Source organism: Monodelphis domestica, chromosome 1, assembly GCF_027887165.1.
Source record: "Monodelphis domestica isolate mMonDom1 chromosome 1, mMonDom1.pri, whole genome shotgun sequence".
NCBI lineage: Eukaryota > Metazoa > Chordata > Mammalia > Didelphimorphia > Didelphidae > Monodelphis > Monodelphis domestica.
This window is the reverse complement of record NC_077227.1, coordinates 707672109-707693952: the sequence shown is the minus strand read 5'-3', so window position 1 is coordinate 707693952 and position 21844 is coordinate 707672109. Positions and strand designations below refer to the sequence as shown.

Below are 21844 nucleotides of genomic sequence, written 5' to 3'. Positions count from 1 at the left end.
AGTTCTCACCTTCTCTTGGTAGATTATATCTTCTGAGTACTTCACACCTCTTTGCTAAGGTTGCCCCTTGAAAGTTGACTGACCTTTTAGTGATTAATTTGACCTTCATTGTATTAGATCTAAAAATAGACCTAGCTTAAGGGCTTTTGCCTTACTATAAGTATGGGTTAAGTACTTTTTCATTGTTCAGTAAGGAGTTTACAAATTTATCTTCCCCTAAAGTATGTGTAAGTATGGGTGGAGTAATGTTAGAGTTCCTAATACATTCCTGATCAACTATCTCTATTTGTTTAAATGGGGAATAACCTTAACCAAATGTTTGAAGGTAGAGTTTGAGCAGTTTTAAGATTCACACTGACCCCGCACTTAGTAACAGTGTTTTTATGGATTATCTCCTTGGATTTTGAGCCTGTAGTTAGGATCTATGGAAATATGTATGTTGAAAATGAAACTGTATGCCAAGTAGTTGTATGACCATGAGGGTAAAAGATAAAGCCAAGCCTCAGCCAAGATGGAGCAATTTATCATGTGAAACCTGTACTGTGGGTTGAATACAAAAGCTGTGTCCCAGTCATCACTCTGCCAACACTGTCCCACCTCTAAGATCCCATCCCCTGTGGGAGGCTGGCCAACCCTGCAGCAGGTAGGCAGAGAGAGTCAATTTTCTCATGAGTGAAATAAAAGTGTGTGATTCTCAAAGGGAAACAATTGGCCCATACCTTCAATATCCTCAAGACAAAATCACTCTTAATGAGCCTAATTAAGACAGGGATGACTAGTTTGTTTTAAATTTCAAAGACCTTTTGTTGACTTTTTATTTATCTAAAGACTCCAGAACAAGCCTAGTAAAGAAATTGATAAAATTTTAAAGCCCCTGATTCAAGGTCAATAAACAACTCAGTTCTTTACTTATCTCTTATGAGTGTTAAAATAACACTTTTTCTGTACCTCACCATGACGTGAACCAAGTTGGAATACAGAAGTTTAGATTGTAAGTTCAAGCCCCAGGCAGGAGTTGGACAGGTGGAGGGAAAGGAGGATATTGTGTTAGGAAGCTATAAAATGCCTGTTTTTGTACCCAGGTATTGCATTTGCCATTAGGGCCTCTGACTTTCTCATAAGGAAAAAAAATAACCAAATATTTTTCTTTATTCTCATTTTCTGACTCTAGATATTTTTTATTTTGAGGGAGGACCATTGTAACTCCCTTTTAAAGACACTTTCTTTTGCATCACTTTCTGTGTCTTCCTCCACTTTTACATCTACGAATTACAGCTAAAGCTTTGCTTAGGACTGGCCTGGGAGCATTCAGTTTGATTCTGATTCATCACCCACTATTGCACATGTGGTTCACAGACCTCCCCTACTCAAATGTGAATGGGGTATTCACACTTCTGGTGATTAAATCTAAAAAATGGGCAGGGAAGGTAATTTAATCTTCACAAAATGAAAGTAACATAAAAATGAAACAATAGCTTAAAAACCAAGATTGGTCAGTTGGAAAAAGAGGGGAAAAATCCAATGAGAAAAAGAGTTTTTAAAAAAACAGAATTGACCTAATGGAAAAAGAGCCAAAAAAATAATCCAATGAAGAAAATAGTTCCATGAAAAGTAGAATGTACCAAATGAAAATGGAGGATTAAGATCTTGGAAGAAATTCATTCTTTAAAAATTAGAACTGGGCAATGCAGTGATCCGGGACCACTCTGAGAGATTTATGAAAAACAATGATATCCACATCTAGAGAAGGAACTGTGGGAGTAGAAATCCAGAAAAAAACATATAATTTATCCATTATTTCTATGGGTATATGATTTGCGATTTTGAGAATTATTACAAAATAATATTATGGAAAAAGGAATTGAGTTATAATATATGTATAACCCAGTGGAATTGGTTGGCAGCTCCAGGAGGGGGAAGGAAATGACAAAAATCATGTAACTATAAAAAAAATGTAATAAATAGACAAGAGAAATGTAAAAATAAAAAATGGAATTGGGGAAATAAAAACTAATGTCTTCGTGAGACATTAAGAAAAAATCAAATCAAATCAAAAGAATGAAAAAATAGAAGAAATTTTGAAATATTTCATTGAAAAAAGAACTGACATGTAAAATAGATTCACGAGAGACAACTTAAGAATTATAGGAGTACCTGAATGTCATGATGAAAACAAAAGGCTACATATTACATTACAAAAATTTATGAAAGAAAACTGCCCTGATATTCTTGAACAAGAGGGTAAAATAGAAATCGAAAGAATGCACAGATCACATCCTGAAAGAAATCACCAAATGACAACTCCTAGAAATGTTATAGTCAAATTGAAGAGCTCCCAGGCTTAGGAGAAAATACTTCATGCAGACAAAAAGAAATGATGAAAATATCATGGAGCCCCAGTCAGGATTACACAGGATTTAGAAGCTTCTACATTAAAGACTTGAAGGCTTGGAATATGATATTCAAGAAGGCAAAGTAACTATGTTTATAATGAAGAATCACCTACTCAACAAAATTGACTACATCCTTTGTGGAGTGAGATCTCTGGAAGCTGCTGATTCAGTCTTCTCTAGGGACTGCAGAGATTTGCAGAACTCGAAGAACTATGAACTACTTTGCCCTGGGTTTAAGACTTCACCACAAGCTTGAATGGTCCCAGATTCATGGACATGGTGCCTCAGTACTGTCTTGTACCAGAACTTGGGACTTCAAGTGGTGGGGGGTGGGATCCTCTGCTGTTGGTATAGGCAGGGTCCAGGATTCTTGAAGTTGGCTTATGCCTAGGTTTAGAACCCAGCTCAGTAGGTTGAGGGTAAACCACTTGCACTCCTCTGTGTAGTTTTACTTCTTGTACTCCTATCACCCTGTGAAATAGACCACCTCTGCCTACCTTTCAAGCTGTTTTCTGTGGGAGAGTTACTTCACTCCCTCCTCTTATTGGTTCTGTGCCTCCAGTATTCATTTTGAGGAACTATTTTGTGGTTAGTTTGAGAAGATTCTCAGAGAAGTTTCAGCTTTCTGTGCTGCTAAGGCACCATCTATGTATATAAACCATACTGTTTGTTTTCCTATTCCTGTGTGTGATGGTTCTTTGGTTATATTTCAAATCTCTGATCATTTTTGGCAGGTCATCACTATGTTCAAATTTCTGTTCTGATGTAATTTAGAAGTAAGTTTTTCTGTTCATTTTCATTGCACTTGAGGGACTTCCAAACTATATTATACACTGCCATGCAATAAAGTCACGTGAACTATTGCAAAATTTTCATATAAGCCTGAGCATAATAGCTCATCATGCTCCTATTTACTCTTTTATTGTAGATATGCACTTTACCACTCTTATAGATGAAGCTGTAAAGAAAATGTCTATGTGTGATCACATAAAAAGACTGAAATGGTAGTTCCTTCATATGGTAGATTGTAGCCCCCAATAGTGAGAATAGGTCCCAGTAAAATCACAGTCATAACCTAGAAGTGTCAGATTTGTAGCTTCCCTCCAGCATGAGAACTTAATCCAACGTCTTTCAAGATACGAATATCTTTCCAAAAAATCACTGGTGCAAGAGTTCTGAGAAATGTTGTTAGATGGTTACATATTGAAATATTGAATTATTATCCTACAGAAAACTCTAAGTTTCAGTGAGTCATTGTGCTAAAATTGTAAATCATTACTAATCCCTGTCTATGCAAAAGGATTACCTAATCCTTTAGTTTATGTAACATTTCCCTATAAAATACTAGCTGAGATGAAAGAAACTTTGCCTCTGATTGACCATCTTCAGTGGCCTTCGTGACATGTGTCATCCTCCTCACCACATCTCATTCTCCTCACCCCTCCGGGACCCCTGAATGTTTGTCTGTCACCTGACAGTAGATCTTGGACTGTGAAGGGGAAAATCAGGTAGAGAAAGATTCAAGTTTGTATTTTTGAAGGTTTAAGAATGAATGATAAAAAAGTTAAATGAAAGGTAAAGTCTTTGAAATTTCTTTAACTTCTTCGTGTATGAAGATTTTAAATATATGCTGAACTGTTATGCCTATAAAATAAATCTCTTGTTTAATGCTATAAGTTATACATTTCACTAGTAAGAATACTGACATTCTTTTTTTTTTTAAACCCTTACCTTCCGTCTTGGAGTCAATACTGTGTATTGGCTCCAAGGCAGAAGAGTGGCAAGGGCTAGGCAATGGGGGTCAAGTGACTTGCCCAGGGTCACACAGCTGGGAAGTGGCTGAGGCCAGATTTGAACCTAGGACCTCCCATCTCTAGGACTGGCTCTTAATCCACTGAGCTACCCAGCTGCCCCCTAGTGACATTCTTAATTGAATTTTTGAATAATTGAATAAATTAGTTGAATGAATTTTGATGGATAAATCCTCTTATTTAACCTTAAAAAATCATAATCTAGGGGGCAACTAGGTAGTTCAGTGGATTGAGAGCCAGGCCTAGAGATGGAAGGTCCTAGGTTCAAATCTGGCCTCAGTCACCTGCTAGCTGTGTGACCCTGGGCAAGTCACTTGACCCCCATTGCCTAGCCCTTACCACTCTTCTGCCTTGGAGCCAATACACAGTATTGACACTAAGACAGAAGGTAAGGGTTTAAAAAAAATCATAATCTAAGCTGCAACATTTAAAAGGTTTTTCAGATCATTATCATGAATAGCTTCCATCCTGGTCAAACAAAATGAGACTTGACTTGTGTTTTCCTTATTTGCTAAAAAGTAATCTCTAATTTGTAAAGCAACTAGCCTACTGATCAGAGATTGGATTGACAACAGAAATCTATAAATTTACAACCTTTTAAGGAAAAACCTGCCTTTGGTTGCCTTTTTTTAAAAAAAAATAAGACAGTAATTATTATTTACTTTTTTTCTGTGTGGATCTCCTTGGAACTTCCTCAGATGGTTGGACTGAACTTTTTTCTAGCCCATCCTTAAAGAACTGAATTTGTAAGTGACTCATTTTGAGGAACTAGGACGTCTGACTGTGTATACTACTTCTCTGCTTAAATATTATATTTCCTTTTACTTAAATTATTGTGGATTGCCACTTTATTAAATTCTCTTTATTTCACTTTTGTCTTATCAGCAAGTATACTACTACTGCTGTCTCAAATCCCCACTTCTTGTTTTTAATACCCACTTCTTCTACTTCCAATCTCCCTTACCTCAGCTATTTCTCCCTTTTCTTATACTTATTTGGCTAGAATTAGGGACACACCTATTATGATTTCTAGCACTTACACAAAAATAGAATTAAATGTATAGAGTCTACTTACATTATTGGTGACACTCAGATAGTTTACAGTTACCAACAAGACTTTCCTATTTGAGGCTGAATACTAAGGATTTACTTGCAACTTTTTCGAAGGTCTTCCTTTCAGGTATGAATGTCAAATACCTTCTGAGATTTTTTTATTTTTTATTTTTTGGAACTGGATTTTATTTTAACCTGAATTCACACCTATTGTAGATGTTAGAGTCAGTAACAAAGGTAGTCCTTATGAGGCTATCAAATTATTCATCAAGATGAATGATTTCTGAATAGATGGCTCCCATCACTATTTACCTGGACCTGAGTAGAGTCAGGGGATGCTACTATCTGGGAATCCTGAGGGAAGCCCCTGCATAATTCAGAGGTTCAAATAAGGCCATCAAATCTGGGCTAAACTGTCGTAGTGTCATTCTTTGGCCTTTCTCTAACCTTGTAAAGATTAAAATTTAGGGAATATGGGGAGACTGAGGCCTCTGAGGCAGAAATTAGTTTCTCTCTACAAGCAATATTATATTTTTTTAGAGGTTTATTAAAGGTTAAAGATTAAAGAATATACAAGTAAGAAACATGTGCCTAGGCCAGAGGCCGAGACAAAATAACCTCACATCATGCAAGAGAGGTGCCTGCTGTAAAATGTAAGTCCAAAAGACCCAAGAGAGAGCCCCTCAAAAGCCTTTGAATCAGCTTAAATACCTTCTCGATCTCGGCCCAGGTGAGATTACAAGGCATTCTGGGGAAGTGGAGCAAAGGTTCGTGGGGATTGTAGTCCTGTATTCGAGTCTATTTTTTACATCCCCCACCCCGTGTGATCATTTTTGGAAAAATTAATTTTTTCCCCAAAAGGATCATAAAAACATAATAAACTTAAAAGATTACAATAGTGTGAGGATAAGAGAAAAAAGAATAAAACCAATAATTGCTGAACACATTGACAAAAAGCCGTTAGGAGGCAGTCCCCTTTGGCATAAAAGTATACATACAAATAAATGTTCAATCAACCACACCCAAAGTTCAATTTTGTGCAACTTGTGGTCTGGCGGCTTCTTCATGGTGGCTTCCCCAACAGTTCAGTTCTGGATTCAGAGAGGTAGCATCTTCTTTACCTAAAATTCTTCTCAAAAGGAATTTAAACTTTGCAATTTAAATAATGATATTTTTTTTTTACATTCCCCCATGTTGTGGGTGATTGAAAGATTCAGAATCAGTTAGGGACGCATGGCTGAGGTATGAGGTATATGAATCAATTGGCAAGAGATGTTAAAAAGACATCAGAAAATCCAAAAGAAAAGAAAAATTTCTAGATGAAAATATAGACTATCAAAGTCTTATGTGTAAAAATTCCAAGTAAAGAAAAATAAATCTATATCAGGTCCTTCAATCAGGGCCCAATCAAAATTATCTAAGTAATGATGCATTTACCCAGTCAGTAGCCAGGACTACAGAAAGGTACCACACTATGAAAGGCAGAAAAGGGGACCAGATTATAGAAGCCAAGTAGGAGCCAAGGTTTTGGGGATACTCGTCTGTGAGTATCTTCAGGGTGAGAGTGGATACAAGGAAATCCTATGTCTTAACACATGTTAAACATAGTAACCTCGAGTCTTCACACTAGGTTCAAGACCTTTGTATTGGCCTAGAAGTGCATCAATCCATCCTAGATTTGCCTTTCTTTGGCCCTATGCAATGGCTCTTGTGTGTATATCTTGTCCTAGAATCAGACAGAATCATTAAGCAAAGTCCCATAATTTATTTAAATAATTAGTGGCATCATTTTTATAGTCACAAGCCTTTTAGGGCATGTATTAGCAAATGTATCTTAAACTTAAAAATCAAAAGGTTAAAGAAAATCTTAATACTGGTGACATGTGCTTCAAATATAAAAAGGAGAGAAAAAATAATTTTAAAAAAACTGAAAAAGTATATTGCACATGCAAGAAAAATATAATAATAAAAGAGCTTTAAAAAATTCAAAAATATAGCTTATAATCATTGACACTCTGTGTCAGTTAAGAAAATATAAAATGCAAGGCTTTCTCACCAAAAAATGAGATCCATTTCCTCTTTGTATCTGGCCATGATCACTGTGAGTAGAAGGCAAATGAATTGAACAAGGTTAACAATTTTTTCATCTTTAAAAATACAGTAGTACAAATATGTAGATATCAAAATCCCCAAAATTCTCAATAGCCCAATTAATTACAATAGCAAACAAACACAATTTCATATTTCACATAAGTTGCTGTATGACATCTTTAAAACCTATGAATTGATGGACATTTGTCACAATTTTTACAAACATAGCAATCCTTCAACCTTGGTATTTAAACATATTTTTTAAAACAAAGTAAAACTCATCTTGGGTTTAGAACATAATCAAGAAATCTATATATCATTCTGGTAGAAGTAAAATAGTGAGCTGAAGAGCATAAATAAAGGGGTGCTCCTTTTTCTTGGAGGCTTATAGGGATACAAATGCCCTGAGATTAACTGCCCAACTTCCATTCACATGTGGGAAGGTTGGGGTTTATAAAATGTATTTCCCTTCAGCTAATGGGCCTTACCTCATGGTTGAGGCAGGCAAAAATAACCAGATTGTTAAAAAAAATTCCAAAAATCATATTTAAAAAACCCTTAAAATCAAATCATTTGAGGTATTTAGCACATTAAAATTCCAAAGGTTGTTAATACAATTATAACCAGTTCTGAAGTCCATCTATCCTCAGCAAAATAGAAAAAGGCTGTTTTTTTTCATATATGGGCTTATTCACAATAATATTTGTTCAACAGTTATAGGGGAAAAACAACAGAATTTTAAAACTCAGTACATTCAAAATAAATTCAATCAACCTTCAGTTCACAGAATAATATTCAATCCAGTAATATATGAACTTAAAATCACAAAGTTATATCTTAAACAAAACAATGCAATAGAATACAGAGATTTTTTTATAAACCATTGGAATCTGAAATGCCTTAGAATATAGCCTTTAGTCTCTTCAAAGTTCCTTGGGTTTTTTTTTTTGTTTGTTTGTTTGTTTGTTTTTAATTATCCATTTAAATGTCTATTGTCCGAAGGTAGAGTCGTAAAGGCTAGGCTATGGGGTTCAAGGGATCCGTCCAGGGCCCCATAGCTGGGAAGCATCGGAGGCCAGATTTTAGCTAGAGACCTCCGGTCCCTGGGCCTGGCTTCCAGTTTGCTGGGCCACCCATTTTCCTCCCCAAAGTTAAAGTTGAATCTTTGGGCTGAGTCTGCTCCCTGACAGGCAGGTAAAATCAATGAAATTGCCAGAAGAGTCAGAAATCCTTTTAAACAGCCCATTGCTTTTTAGGTTTCTGTTTGAAAAGATCTGTTTCTTCTCTCTAGTCTTTTCTCTCTTTCCCCTCTCTGATCCCCCTGTGGTCAAAACCCCCAGCCACGTGGAGGCTTAGCCTAAGGGAAAATTACCCGGTCTCCTTTCCCTCTCTTCTCTCCCCTCCACCCACGTGGCCAATACTGTTACCAGCTGGTCGCAATGAGTCCTGAGCGATCTGCTCCAAGGATCTGGGTGATGAGCCGGCTGGGGTCACGCTCTTGGGTCTGGGGCGCAGAAATAGGCCAGGAGCAGGAGCGGCTGTCGGGGTGGGCAAGGCCGGGACCAGGTACCAGGTGAGGACGATCAGGGCTGCAGGCTACAGGCAGGAAGCGGCGGGGCTGAGCCAGGCAGGGTGGGCCGCAGGTCTGGAGCCTGTAGCAGCTTTGCGAGGGTAGAAAACCTTGGCCAGAGAGATATGGCTCAAAAAAAATTTTTTTTCTAGGTACTAGATATTAAAAGTTGAACTAAAGATCAGAAAAGAATTCAGAAGATTGAGGTTTTTTTTTCCCCATTAGGTCGCCAAACTGTAAAGATTAAAATTTAGGGGAGATGGGGAGACTGAGGCATCTGAGGCAGAAATGAGTTTCTCTCTGCAAGCAGTATTATATTTTTTAGAGGTTTATTAAAGGTTAAAGATTAAAGAATATACAAGTAAGAAACATGTGCCTAGGCCAGAGGCCTAGACAAAATAACCTCACATCACGCAAGAGACGCGCCTGCTGCAAAACAGAAGTCCAAAAGACCCAAGAGAGAGACCCTCAAAAGCCTTTGAATCAGTTTAAATACCCTCTCGATCTTGGCCCAGGTGAGATTACAAGGCATTCTGGGGAAGTGGATCAAAGGCTCGTGGGGATTGTAGTCCTGTATTCGAGTCTATTTTTTACAACCTCTACCTGTGATTAAAGAGCTTATTTGTAACTCCTTTTTCCCTTCTCATTTAGCAAATTCAATTTTTGTTAGTCCTCATTAATGCTCTATTTTACCCTCAATAACACACTACATTTTTGATAATTTACTCTCCTTTCAATTGCTTTTTCCTAAAAGGGTGTATTACCCTCATTAAGATACCAACAGGTTTCTATTATATGTCTCTCTCCTCCTTTTTTTTTAAACCCTTACCTTCTGTCTTGGAATCAATACTGTGTATTGGTTCTAAGGCAGAAGATCAGTAAGGGCTAGGCAATGGGCGTCAAGTGCCCCCCAGTCACTTGCTCAGGGTCACACAGCTGGGAAGTGCATATTCCCTTCTATTCCCATTCATTTTTCTACAGAAGTCTCTAATACCCAACCTTTCCAAAATTCTATTTATCTCCTAAACTTTTTCCTTCTTTGTTTTCTGGTTGGATTTATATACTTCTGAGAGGGGAAGGTTGACGTCCCCCACTAATTACTTTTTCTATCTATTTCTTTCTGTAATTCATATAACTTTTCCTTTGGGAATATGGATGCAATGCCATTTGGTGCATAGGTGTTTAAAAATTGATACTGTTTCATTGTCTATGGTGCCTTTTATCATGATGTAATTTCCTTCCTTCTCTCTTGATGAGATCTATGTTTACTTTTGTTTTGTGTGAGATTATAATTGCTACCATAGTTGCTGGGTTTTTTCCCTTAGCTGAGGCACAGTAGCTTCTACTGTATTCTCTTACTTATTTGTTGTACCTTCCTATTTTCAGTTTCAATTTATTATAGATAGCATATAGTGGCATAATGTTTTTTAATTTACTGTTCTATCCTTTTCCATTTTATGGGTGAGTTCATCCCACTCATATTCACAATTATGATTACTAATTATGTTTCCCTCCATCTTATTTTTCCCTACTTATTCTTCTTTTTCTCTCTCTTTTTAGCTTCTCCCTTTTCACAGATTATTTAAAAATAATAATAAACATGTACCTGCCATCATAGCAACAGTACAGTGTATTGGTTCTGAGACAAAAGAGTGCTAAGGGAGTTAAGTGACTTGTGCAAGATTACACAGCTAGTAATTTCTGAGATCAGATCTGAACCCAAGACCTCTCACCTCTAGGCCTGGCTCTCAATTCGCTGAGCCACCTAGCTACCTAGCAGCTCCCTTCATAGATGTTTGGTTTTCAGTGACCTCTCCTCCCCAATTCACCCTCCTTAGGGCCCTCTTTCCTTATTCTCTCTACCATCCTAGTCTCTATAGGGTAAGATAGTTTTCTTTAGCCAACTATGTGGGTGTTATTCTCATTTTGAGCTAGTTCCAATGAGAGTAAGGTTCAAACTTAGCCATCTGCACCCCAATCTTCTCCTCTACTGTATTTGCCTCTTATGAGCCTATTTTTTAAACTGAGGTTCCAACTTGTTACTTTTTAATTATATTTTATTTTATTTTTCTCCATTTACATGTAATAACTATTTCCAACATTCTTCTCTTTTTAATATATTTGGAAATTTTTGTTTAATTAATTAATTTGAAATATTTTTCCATGGTTACAAGATTCATGTTCCTTCTCTCTCCTACCCCCACCCCCTCCTGTAGCCATTGTGCAATTCCATTTGGTTTTACACATGTCATTGATCAAGACCTATTTCCATGTTATTGTTATTTTCACTAGGGTGATCGTTTAGAGTCTATATCCCCAATCATATCCCCATCAAACCATGTGATCAAGCAGTTGTTTTTCTACTGTGTTTCTATTTCCACAGTTCTTCCTCTGAATGTGGATAGTGTTCTTTCTCAGGTCCCTCAGAATTGTTCTAGATCCTTGCATTACTGTTAGCAGAGAAGTCCATTACATTAGATTATACCACAGTGTATCAATCCCTGGGTATAATGTTTTACTGGTTCTGCTCCTTTCACACTGCATCAGTTACATTTATTTCACCTATATTATCAGAATTACTGTCCTATAATTGAGCAAAATAGCTCCTAATGATTGCTTTAATTCCTCTTCATTGGAGGCGACTTTACCCTTTTCGCTTTTGATATTTGTAATTTGATTTTCTTCTTTCCTTTTTTAATCAAATTAACCAATATTCTATTTTATTTTACTCCATAAAACCAACTCCTAGTCTCATTGATTAGCTCAATGGTTCTTTTACTTTCAATTTTTTAGGATTTCTAATGTAGTCATTAATTGGGCATTTTTAATTTATTCATTATCTAGTTTTTTAATAAAATTTTGCAGCTAAATATTAATATTTTCATGGGTGGACACCTGAGAAGGAGATTGGAAACTGAGGAGAAATGGATCAAGGAGAGAAAGAGATTGAGAGAGAGAGATAGTGACAAAGGAATAAAGACTCAGAAACAAGGAGTTAAAAAACATGGGCTCAATCATGTGTGCTCTTCTAATGCTATTGATAGAGGGCTCTAAACATGTCCCCAAACTTTTATTGGAGAATTTAGGAATGTGGAGCGGGAGGTAGCTAATGAACATGTGACATGGCATAGGTTTTAACATTGACTCAATTGACAATCACATTAATGTGAGGAGATTAATCAAACATATGACTTGGTAAGGAATGTGGTCTAACAAGATGGAAGCTAGGACCCCATGGCAAATAATGTTCTTTTCAGGAATTCTTTTGTTCTTTGGAATGAAGACTTGGAAATACAATAGTCAAAATTGGGTGACCATGACTCTGATATATGAACACATAAGATACAATATCAATCCACCAATAATACTTTCAAGATGCTAATATACTGGAATACTACATTTTTCATAGTTGTGTGCCCAATTAATTGACCTACTTTTTCTCCATTTAATTTATATTAACATTCAAGGATAAAAATTTTCCCCTAAGTACTGCTTTGGAGGTCTCCATTAAATTGTGATATATTGTCTCCTCATTATCAACCATTTAATTAAATCAGTGATGGGTTCTATGATTGTTCTTTGAGCCATTCTTGTGAAGAATTAGATTATTTAGTTTCCGATTAATTTTTTATTTGATTGAGGGGATTTCATCACAACTGAAATGGTCATCCAAATATTGTTAAATTTATAGTTACTTGGACTCAATAGATTTAATTGGTGGTCACTAGGGATTTAATGACTAATTCCCAAAATGAATTACTAAAGTAAAATGTAATTTATATAGTTTACTTTACAATAGAGGGAAGATATTAAGGGGGAGGGAGACAGACAGACAGACAGACAGACAGACAGACAGACAGACAGACAGACAGAGATCTTCAGCTTCCTCTGAACTAGTTAGAAATTCTAAGGCACCAGTCAGAGGAAAGGAGTCTTAAGACGATGGGTCTTTCTCGGAGGGTCACACCTCCAGAAAGGGCAAGGAAGGAAGTCAGCTTTTACACTCACCACAGCGACTATCCAAAATGAAAGCAGTCTGAGGTCTCCTGCATGAGCTCCTCTAGGGGTCCAGTTCAACAGCCAAGTGTCTTCACTCCAAGTCTGAGTGTCTGTCTTCCAGTCTCTGCTCAAGTGTCTCTCTTCACTCCAAGTCCAAGAGTCTCTCTTTACTCCATCTGAGAGTTTGTCTTCCAGTCAAATTCTTTTTTTTTATTCAATCATTTATTAGTCATTCAATGTCAATGTTACCATATTTTACATAATACCTAGTTTTTATCTCAAAAGGATCTAATTTTAGTACATCATGTTAATAATAAAAACAAGCCAGAGAATATGGCTAAATCTCAACCAGTCTAGCATATTAATATCCTCTGGACAAGGCAAGCTAGAATTCAATCACTTTACACACACTTAGGGTAGTGTTTCAAAATAATTAAAAAAAAACTAGGAAGCTGATACAATTTAAAGCAGGGGGAAAGGAAGATTTGTTTTGGTCTTTTATTTCAGCAAATGGAATAAATAAATGGAATAAACTTCGAGTGACTAATGATTCCTCACTCCAAGTCTGAGTGACTGATTGATCTTCACTCTAAGCCTGAGTGACTGATTGAAATTCTCTGTGTGTCTGTTTCCACTATTTAAAAACCTTTTTCTCTTATGTCACCTCCCCTAAATTTTACATCTACCAATCACAGGAGATGTTCCTCTCCAGGACTGCCTGCTCTGTCACACGTCAATCACAGTCTTCCCACTCAGTGTATGAAATGGGTGTTCATACCTTTTGTGATTAGTTCACATCTTTTTGTGGTTAGTTCATAACTTTTTGTGGTTAAAATGGGTAGGTCTACTTTAAGTCCTGGGTTTACATTTTAGGGATTAGAATCTAAAAATAGACAGGGGATTACAATTTAATCTTCATAATAAAGGAAAAGCTAATTACCTTCATTGTTTAATCAGAGGAGAGCCAAATCTAATCTTCACAATGTTATGTTAGAATTGAACTCTGATCAACTCCTAGTCACTAGGAATCCCCAAACTTTTTACACAGGGGGCCAGTTCACTGTCCGTTAGACTATTGGAGGGCCAAATTACCACTATCCTTTGCCTGTATACAATACTGGAGGTGGTGCTGGGCCTGTGACACTATATACTGTTGTCTGGGACAACAGAGGCTGCAGTGCTGGCTGTGATGAGCCTGTCACACCTTGTACATCACTGCCACCACTATACCAGGCAACAGTATACAAAGTGCAGAATCTCCTCCCCCAGGTCACCACTCACATCTTCCATTGTGCAGTCACATAATCCATTGTTCACGGCATCGTTCTGATTCAGTTACTCTCAGAACAAAGTGCCACACAAAGGATTATGTCACCAGAAGTAGTACTGTACGTGAGCAACACTGTGCTTTGTGGTGCCACCACTTAACGGGTACTCCAGGAGCACAGGATGGGAATGTGTGTGTAAAAGTGGATGTATGACCTAAGCTTCTGTACTTTATGTCCTTTTGTTGCTTTCACAGCCCAATATAAATTTCAGGGCTTTCAGTATGGTGCAATAGAGAGGTTGGGTCACTGCCCTCACGGTCTGTGCTCTAGTCCTCACGCAAGTGATGCCCTGCTCTCTATTGACTTTGACCATTTCTTTCTACCCTTGAACTGTAACCTCTAATTGGGTAATAGGCAACAGAGCTCCCTATTGGTGCTTGGTCTTGTGCCTTCAGACAGTACTGTAGTCCCTTGGAATCTCTTTCTGACTTGGTTGTTCAGTCTTCGTACAGTCCCTGGGCACTGCTTTTGCCCCACATTTTCCACTTTCTGTGCTGTGTTCTCAATCATCACCCACCTATAGAACTCTCTATCTTCCTAAGCTTTCCTGGGCTAGAAAAAATGACTCACGGTGATTTTGTTATTTACTTTTCCACTCAGAATTCAGTCTGGTGTGTTGTTTAAGTTGTTGAAGAAGGAACATATTAGGGTAGTTCAGAAAAAATGCTGACTTCACTTGGCCATCTTGGCTCCACCATTTGGACTCTGGATTTCCTTACTGGTGCTAATGATGATGATGATGATGATGATGATGATGATGATGATGATGATGATGATGATGACACTGTATTTCTTTACATCCTCTGAGCTTAACACATGACCGGATACATGGTAAATGCTAACAAATGCTTCTTGACTTAGCCCTTACAACAAACCTATGTAGGTGCTATTTAATATTCCCATGTTATACATGAAGAAATTGAGGCTGAGAAAGGTTCATTGTCCCCAAAGCCAAGAGCTAAGTGTCTGAAATATGATTCCAACTCAAGTCTTTTTTACTCCAAGTTCACTGTTTTATGCACTATCTCATCTACCTGCTCACATCCTTTCTCTGGGTTTCAGTGCATTTTCCTTCCAATTCTCTCATTTCATTAATATAATGACCTTGTCTCTTCACCTTTATCTACCTGCAGTTTTCTCACCTAAAAGGGGGAATTATAATAGAATCTCTTGCCTCAAGGTGATTGTGAGGATTACATGGTATGATATTTCTAAAGGCTTTAGCATATGACTTGGCACATAGTAAACATTTAATCAATACATATTTTCTTTCTTTATTCTTAACCTTCCCTTATTCAGATTCTCAGCTCTGTGTAATTCTCCCCAAATCCCTTCCCATCCTATGTGGAGGAGGACAGAGAGGTAAGACCTGAAGCTTCATCTATTAATAAACATTTATTAAGTGCCCACTCTATTTGAGGCATGAAAAAGAAAGTCCTTGGCCTCGAGGAGTTGATAGTCTAATAGAGGAAGAACATACAATGGAGGAAACTAAAAATAGGAGGGCAAGAAGGGAAGGTATCTGATAAGGCAGAATGCATGGAGATAGAAAGGTCCAAAGGAATGCAACTGGGTAGGAAATGAAGTGATGTCTGGGCCTGATGCCCTTGTAAAATGGAAGTTTGAATCTAATCATGGAGTTTCCAGGGGGAGAAGGCAATGATGAGGTAAGAGTATCAAAGTTGGTATGATTTTGCCTGATGATGAGGTTAAAGGTAATACAATGAAGAGATGTAAATGAACACAGTTGGGTAGGAAATGAAGAGATGGCTGGTCTGGGCACTGTTCTTAAATGGAGGCTAGAGGAGGGTCTCTCCACTTGGCACTGAATTCAGCACTGCTTTCTCTGCAAATTCTTGTTAAACACATCCTTTTCCCAACTCTACTCCCAGATCAGGCATGCTAAGTGAAGTACTGTGTGTAGACCTTTTACTTCAAGGGCAGCAACATTAAGAATCTCTAACTCAGCAGAGGGCAGACCAAGGAACACATTTGGCTGCTTAGAACACTTTCCCCCAGAACTGGCAGCTGTTCTCTTCCAGGAGACTGGCTCTTCTGGAACTCATCTTCTTACCAGGGAATTAGAGAGTTAGAATTGCCAGCATTAGAGACTTTCCCCAAGTAGTAGATCCTTTAATATAATTTCACTAACATTTATATTGGGCTTTCTTTTCCCTGCAGAGAAGCAACTAGCAAGGAGAAAACTAAGGTTATGGAAGTCTTTGAGGGCATTCCCTTGCCAGTAGCATTTTTTTCTAAAGAGAACCTGCACTTTGCTAGCAAATTCCAATTCCAAGACACAGATATCCTGCTGGTTTCCTACCCCAAATCAGGTAACATAGATTTAACAATCAGGTTTTAGATGACTATTCCTACCATAGCTCTATCTCCTTCCTCCTTGATCACTCATCTCCACAAATCAATGTAGTTCTTCCCACAGATACATTAGAGAGAATCCTCTTTGAGTGACATATTGAATGAAATGGGATTCTTTGAGGGGAGAGGACAATAATTCGATCTTTTCTAGAAACAGAGAGGAATTCCCCCTTCAGGGGTCCTGACTTATCAGATAGAGAATTGCCAAGTGGGCCTTTATCCACACTGAAGATACTCTTGGTTAAATGTCTGATCTTCACATAATGAAATGCCCATTTTCTGTTGCCCAGACCTGGAGTACCAGTGCTAATTTGAAAGAATAAGACTGAATGGGACATTGGGGTCAGGACTCTGGGCAGCTGGGGACAGCAAACAAACTAGAGAAATCAATGGATGGGGGAAGAAATAGGGATATGTTGAAGGCCAACTTTGCCTCCATTAGAATTGTGCTTGAGGACAAGCAATGGAGGTGGTGGTCGTCAACTCCTGGGGAATAAGAAATGAGTGAAATTGTGTCTCCTTCCCTCACCTCACCTCTGTCTTTGGCTATAGTGAGAGGTTCAACCTTCACAACCATACTTCTTTCCTTTCTTTAACAGGCACACACTGGATGCAGCAGATTCTGAGCCTTATGCTCAACAAGGAGGACTTGCAGAACCAAAATAACATTCCTACCTTTACTCGGGCCCCTTTGATTGAAAACTTTACCTTTCAGAAAGAGTGGATCAAAATACCTGAACCACGCCTTCTCACTACTCACATCCCTGCCAACTTTTTCATTAAAAACCTGAAGAACTCCAAGGTTCGAGTAAGTGAAAATGGACTCAGAAACTTTCTTTCTCTTTTTTTCTAGGAAAAAAAAAAGAGGCAAATAAGCAGGTAGGAAGGTAAGTAGAGAAAGAGATAGACTAGGAAAAACAAAAACAAATGGAAAAAAGAGGATCTTTGAAGCATTTTTTAACCCTGACTTTTTATCTTAGTAAAAACTATAAAGCAGAAGAGCAAGGGCTAGGCAAATTGAATTGGTTGACTTGCCCAGAGTCAAACAGGTAGGAAGTGTCTGAGGGCAAATTTGAATTCACATCTTCTTGACTCCAGGCCCTGCCACTCTACCAATTGTGCCACTTAGCTGCCCCTGAAGCATCTTTTTCTTTAAATGCCAAGAATAGATCAAGAGAAAAGTCAAGAAGAAGCAGGGAGAAATTGAATAGCTTGGAAAGCTACTTGTTGAATTGATTATACTCTTAAAAAGAAAAACAAGTTCTATGTAGTTGGAGCAGTTTCATGTATGATCCACTTTTTCTGTGCTCTTATGTATGTGGAAAAACCCATTTATTTGGTGTTTATTAATTTCATAAAAATATATATATGTGCCTATATATGCATATACAAAATATACACACATATATGATATATACATATATAGTTTGTGTATGTGTAAAGATTTTTTTAACCCTTACATTCCATCTTGTAGTCAATACTGTGTATTGGCTCCAAGACAGAAGAGTGCTAAGGCCTAGGCAATGGGGGTCAAGTGACTTGTCCAGAATCACACAGCTGGGAAGTGTCTGAGGCCTGATTTTAATATAAATTTTTTTAAAAGAAAGCAGTTGCTCCTAGAGCATACAGGGAGCCAACCCAGCACCCATAGGTCCAGGCTGTCAGGGGCCTGAGTTAGATTCAGCTGCCAAATCCTTGAGTCTTATTCTACGTATGTAAGGAGTGGGAGCTTACAGTCTAGATGGAGGAAACCAACATGTAAGTGGAATGTAACAAGATACTTGACAGGAAACAGTATGGTAGAATGAATGGAGCCTTGGACTTAGTATCAGGAAGACATAGATTTGAAGTGGGGCACTTCATAAAATGTGTCCAGACACCCCAAAATTCAATTATTGGAACCATTATTTGTTGATTGATAAAGAATAAAGAATCTACCAGCTAGGACAGACTTCCCTAGTGGAAGCTGCATCAGACTGGCATTATAGGATAGTTTATATAGGTTATAAGATGCAAAGTTATTTCCTTTCAAACAGAGGTTAATATTTGACAATCAAACAAACCTTATCACAAACACAGGTAGAAATAAATGGTCAGTGATGAGTGAACAATCCTCAGGTTATTCAGGGGTTATTTACTTTCACATGTACTTAATTCACTTATCCCTAATTAGCTATAAATTATCTTGCATTCCATTCTGACCTCTTTGATATTCCTAAATTCCCTTTGTTTCTTGACATTCCCAATTCTCATCCTTAGGCTAATTAGATTCTAGTCTGACCCCTGCATAATCTGCTTGACCTCCTGGTGGGACTGGGTTTATTTCCTAAAAATGCAGGAAGGGATTGATCTGCTTTATCTACTCCAATTTTATTATCTAACCTACTTCCCTCATTCAAACTACTTCAGATTCAAATCCTATTGCTGATGTGTGCTCTGTACCTTGGGTAAGTCACTTAAATTTTTCTATCCCTCTGTTTCACCATCTGTAAAATGAAGAGGTTGGTATTGGATGGCCTCTGTGATCTCTATCTAGCTGTAAAATTGATTCTTTGGTAGCCTGAAGAAAGGCACACGGTGATTTTTAGTACTAAAACAAGCAGTCAGAAGAAAGGAGTGAATGACTAGTGGTATACCTTCCATAAATATAACATTCTCTTTGCCAAGAAATGTAAGGATAATTTTAAGGCTGTAACTTAAAATCTATTAATTTGGTCACCAGGGAAAATCCCAAATAATAAAATGCCCAAGTCAGCTGGAAATTATGGTGATTTTAATTAATAGAGAGAGAAGGAATTAAGGAGAAGAGAGAGGGAAAGGAAAGAGTTAATTTAAACTGCTCCAACTCAAGCTGAGCCAGGCAGTAAGTTAAAGGCCTTGGCCAAACTGGCCTCCCTGAGCCCAAGGGAAAGGGAGTCAGTCTTATCACTCACCATGAGACTGTTTCAAGGAAGCTGTCTGAGGGAGATCCTCCAGGCTGAGTTCCAGTCCTGAACTCACGTCTTGCTGCTCATCTAGACCTCCTTTTAAAGATCTTTTTTCTTGTGTCACCTCCCCTAAATTTTCATGTCGACCAATCACAGCAGATGCTTTTCTCCAGGACTGCCCACTATTTAGTTCTCACCTTCTCTGACTAGATTTTCTCCAGGACTGTCCACTCTTTAGTTCTCACCTTCTCTGGCTAGATTATCTCTTTTGAACTACTTCTCACTTCTTTATTAAGTTCACCTTTTTTTAGTTACTTGACTTTTTTTGTGATTAATTTAACCTTTATAGTTACTTAACACCTTTTTGTATTAGATCTAAAAATAGACTTAGCTTAAAGTTCTAGCTTCACTATAAGGTATGAGTTAAGTACCTTCATTGTTCAATCAGGAGTTTACAACTTTATCTTCCCCTAAAGTACTGTCTGAGTAGGGTGGAGTAATTTTAAAATTAACAGAAAGAAGCATCAGAACCCAACTTCCTAGTCTGTCTTTTACGCCTTGGTGTATATCATCTCTCCTGCCTTCAAGAGTCAGTAATAGCAAAACATTTTCAAAACAGAAGAACACCATGTGTAGGCTTAAGATCTCAGCCACATATTTTTCTAAACCTTTACCTTCCATCTCAGCATCAATACAAAGTATTGGTGCCTAGGCAGATGAGCTGTAAGAGCTATGCAAATGGGGTTAAATGACTCTTCATGAATATCTTCCTTTTCATTGGCCATCATACAGGCCTGGAATACTCCACCTCCTAGTTTTCCTGGCTTTCTTCAAACTCACCTCAATCAATCAGCAAATATTCATTAAGCACCTATTATGTGCAAAGCACTGTAATAAGCCCTGGGGATACAAAAAAGGCAATAGACAGTCTCTCCAGTGATGACCTGCCAACAGAATTGAAAGAGTTACAGCAGAAGCAGCATAAGGAGGTTTTTCAGATTAGTGGGAAGGAGCCCAAGGTGGATGACATAATCAGTACAAGCAAGACTAAGGAAATGGTGAGGATTGGGGGGAAATTAAAAAGTTTGATGAAAAGACACACCCAAAGGGCAATTCTACCTGGATTAATTTACCTGTTCAGTACCATAACAAACTAAACAAAAGTTATTTCAGAACTCTAGAAAAAAATTAGATTCATTTGGAAAGTACAAAAGACCAACAATATAAAGGGAATGAATGAAAAAAATGTGAAGGAAAGTGTCTTCACTGTACCATATCTCAAACTGTATTATTTAATAGCAACACCAAAACCACCTGGTACTAGCTAAGAAATAGACAAGTAGATCGATGGAATAGATAAGGTACTCAACCTATAGTAGTTAATAACCATAGTAACCAAGTGTTTGACAAACCTAAAGATCCAAGATTTTGGAAAAATTCATTATTCATCAAAAACTCCTGGGAAACCTTGCAGAATGTGAAAGTTTCTCAGAAATTAGGCAGAGAACAAGATCTCCCACTATACAACAAAGTAAAGTTAAAATGGATACATGATTTAGAAATAAAGGGTGATATTAAGAAATTCGAGGAGCATAAGAGTTTAGCTCTCACATCTATGGATAAGGGAAGAATTTATGATCAAACATGACATAAAGAACATTACAAAATGTAAAATGTATCACTTTGGTTACATTAAATTACAGGTTTTCACAAACAAAACCAATGTAATCAAGATGAAAAAGGAAACAAAAACTGGAGGAAAAGTTTTATAGCAAGTGTCTCTGAAAAAGGTCTCTTTTCTCAAAAGTTAGGGAACTGAGTCAAATTTATAAGTACACAATGCATTTCCTAGTTGATAAATAATCAAAGGATATGAATAGGCTATTCTCAGATGAAGAAATTAAAACTGTCTTTCGTCATGTGATAAAATGCTCCAAACCACAATTCATTAGAGTAATAAAAATTAAAACAGCTCTGAGATACCACCTCACACTTATCAGACTGGCTAATATGATAAAAAAGGAAAATGAGAAATATTGGAGGGAATGTAGGAAAATTGAGACACTAATGCACTATTAGTGAACACTAGCATTCTGGAGAGCAATTTGGAGCCATGCCCAAAGGGCCATAAAACTGTGCATACCCTTTGACCCAACAGTACCACTACTAGGTCTATATCCCAAAGAGATCAAAGATAAGGGGAAAGGATTTACTTGTACAAAAATATTATGGGAGTTCTTTTTGTAATGGCAAAGAACTGAAAAATGAAGGGTTATCCATCAGTTTGGGGAATTAC

At 37.5% G+C, this 21844-nt stretch overlaps 1 long non-coding RNA gene across 1 annotated transcript in view; it reads right to left on the bottom strand.

Annotated features, from left to right (window-relative positions):
* Positions 1-5783: 5783 nt before the first annotated feature.
* Positions 5784-21844, bottom strand: part of LOC130456337 (uncharacterized) — a 63475-nt gene continuing 47414 nt past the window's right edge. Inside the window, exon 2 of the long non-coding RNA XR_008915027.1 lies at positions 5784-21844. This exon is cut by the window's right edge and continues 18588 nt beyond it. This is a non-coding gene — a long non-coding RNA (uncharacterized LOC130456337).